General features: G+C 51.7%; 1 protein-coding gene and 1 long non-coding RNA gene across 2 annotated transcripts in view; both read right to left on the bottom strand.

Moving 5' to 3' along the window:
- LOC109922584 (T-cell surface glycoprotein CD3 delta chain-like) overlaps nt 1-2,895 on the bottom strand; it is a 64,402-nt gene that overhangs the window by 26,985 nt on the left and 34,522 nt on the right. The window lies entirely within an intron of this gene.
- On the bottom strand, nt 702-2,755 carry LOC109926251. The gene is made up of 3 exons (XR_007265367.1): nt 2,631-2,755; nt 2,153-2,205; nt 702-845 (listed from the first exon to the last, which is right to left on the bottom strand). It is a non-coding gene; the product is annotated as an uncharacterized LOC109926251 (long non-coding RNA).

The following is a 2,895-nucleotide window of genomic DNA, read 5'->3' as shown; positions in this document are numbered from 1 at the left end:
ATGGAGATTCAGCGAAAGATCCGAGATAACTAGAGCACTAGAAATGGAGAGACAGAGAGATAGAGAGAGAAAGCGAGAGAGAGAGAGAGAGAGAGAGATAGAGAGAGAGAGAGAGAGTCCTGTTTACCCACCACTTTCTCTCCCTCTCTCTGTTCCTCATGTGCCCCTGGGCCTGGGGGTTATTTCACAAGGACCTGGGACACCCAATCCCAGTGATACAGTGAGCTGGGATCTTTCGCTGAATCTCCATGCGGCCAGGCAATTGGCTGCTGAAATGTTGGGAAGAGCTGGGGCAAGAGCAGAAAACTGAATGTTGACATGTTCCAGCTGCTCTTTGGCTTCTCCTGGCCCCAGAAGTAGCTCACAGCTGGGGGTCAGACCCTCAGAGAGTGACTGGGGCAGAGCTGGGGGAGAGGGGGCACCTGGGATGACATAGATATGACCACTACAAGGATCCTTGACCCTGCTCCTTGATCCCAAAATCCAGTTGATCTCAGAGAAACCACCCTCTCGGAGACCAACATGGGATTTCCAGGAGGTCCAAACAGCTTCGGAACATAAACCACCTCCCCTCCCCTCCTGCCCTTCCCTTCATCCCCTTGCCCCCCCCCTTTCCCCCCCCTATCCCCCCACACCCCCCTTCCCCCCCCTAGCCCCCCTTCCCCCCACTATCCCCCACCCCCCCCCCCCCAACTGCCCCGGGCTCAGTCAGCTTTTCCAGTTGCTGTGAGGTTTGAATAGGAAGTTGTCATGGAGCTGTCTCTCTGACCCAGGTGGGAGTGGATTCATTTCTTGTTCCTGAATTCCAAATCACTGTATTCCTGTCGGCCTGACTGTTCAATTCCCTGGAACAAAAAAGGAAGGAAATTGAAAATCCTGGCATTACAAACCCTGCATGATCCAACTGACCCATCCCTGCAGTTGACCCACTGAGGTCTCTCTCCTGTTGTCACTGGACAACCCGACTCACTGCAAGGTTCACCCTCACCCCAGGGGTACCCCCATCACCCTCCACCTCTCTTTCCCCACACCCCCACCCACCCCTCCTCATTCCCCATCCATGACTGCCCACTCCCAATCCCCTATCCCCATCGTCACCCTCATTCCACTTCCTCCATCCTCCTACTCCTCCCCCAACCTGATTTTCCATCTGGCCTACCCCTCCTTTCCACAACCCCCACCTCTACACCCAACCTGCTTCCTCTCTCACTTGGAGTTGACCTCAGTGTTTTTCCCCTGAAATGAAGCCTCATTGGGTGAGAGCAGTTTCAGTTTTGATCAGAATCCCCCAAACCTCATGGAATGCGGACCACAGCCCACTGCCCGTTGGAGCTTGGGACTTTCCATCTTGATTCGCCTGAGTTCAGAGTCAGGATGATTCCCCTAGAACATAGAACATAAAACTGTACAGCAGAGGAACGGGCCCTTCAGCCCATGATGTTGTGCCAAACGTGATGCTAAATTAAACTAATCCTTTCTGCCTGCCCTTGTCCATATCCCTCCATTCCTAGCATACCAATGTGCTTATCTAAAAGCCTTAAACATCCCTATTGTATCTGCTTCCACCACCACCCCTGGCAGTGCATTCCAGACTCCTACCACTCTCTGCGTTTTAAAAAAAACTTGCCCCTCACGTCCTCTTTGAACTTTCTCCCTCTCACTTTAAATGCATGCCCCCTAGTATTAGACATTTCAATTCTGAACGCAATTTGATCTCCCAAAATGCAGTACCTCACACTTCCCCAGATTAAACTCCATCTGCCATTTCTCTGCCCATATCTGCAACTGATCTATATTCTGCTGTATCCTTTGACAACCTTCTACGCTATCCATAACTCCACCAATCATTGTATAATCTGCAAACTTACTAACCCACCCATTTACATTTTCATCCAAGTCATTTATATATAACACAAACAGCAGAGGGTCTCAGTACAGATCCCTGTGGAACTCCAATAGTCACGGACCTCCAGCCTGAAAGCCACCCTTCCACCATTACCCTCTGTCTTCTATGAGCAAATCAATACTGAATCCATGCAGCCAAGTCACCGTGGATCCCCTGCATTTTAATCTACCATGAGGGACCTTGTGGAAAGCCTTACTAAAATCCATGTAGACAACATCCACTGCTCTACCCTCATCGATCACTTACGGAATAAACAGCACCAATCTCATCACTCCGGACCAGGGCCTGGCGATCTGAGGCTGTGGGGACATAGGAAAAGCCAAAGGTCAGAAATGCAAAACCTGCGTTTCGATAGCGCTTTTCCCCATCTCAGGCCATCCCAACACATGTCAGAGATAATGCAGCACAAGCACTATAATACAATCTCACCGACCACTGAATGCTGCATGAACCCTGCAGCCTCAGACAGCAGGATTCTGTACAAGGGGCACAGATTCCCAGATTCCGGGAGCAATCAGAGGTCCCAAAGGAGGCAACACACACCCCGGCCCCTCTCCCCCTTCCCTTTCCAACCCACAAACTGTCCACCCCCTCCAACCCCTAAACCCCCACACCGGCTCCCTTTATTTCCTACCCTTCCTTCCGCACCCCGCCAACAAAGATACACCCCAACCTCCCCAACAAGATCGCCCTGGCGGTGGGGAGGGGGGAATCCAGTTCCTACCTCGGTGCAGCTTTGTTTTCCCGGGAGCGAACACACAGTAAACAGCGACTGCGATCAGAACTGTGGCAATTAGATTCCCCAGCACCATTCCCAGAAAAGTCTTAGTGTCAGCCTGGACACAGTTCAGACAATCTACAGCCAGAAAGAAACATAATATCTCAGCCAGGGATCAAGGCACACCTCACATACCCACAAACCCCACATCCACCCACACCCTCACCCACACACCCACACCATACCCTCACCCACCCTCTCTCCCCCACAC

This window comes from Rhincodon typus, chromosome 32 (genome assembly GCF_021869965.1).
Source record: "Rhincodon typus isolate 14 chromosome 32, sRhiTyp1.1, whole genome shotgun sequence".
Taxonomy (NCBI): Eukaryota; Metazoa; Chordata; class Chondrichthyes; order Orectolobiformes; family Rhincodontidae; genus Rhincodon; species Rhincodon typus.
This window is presented reverse-complemented; position numbering and strand designations above follow the sequence as displayed.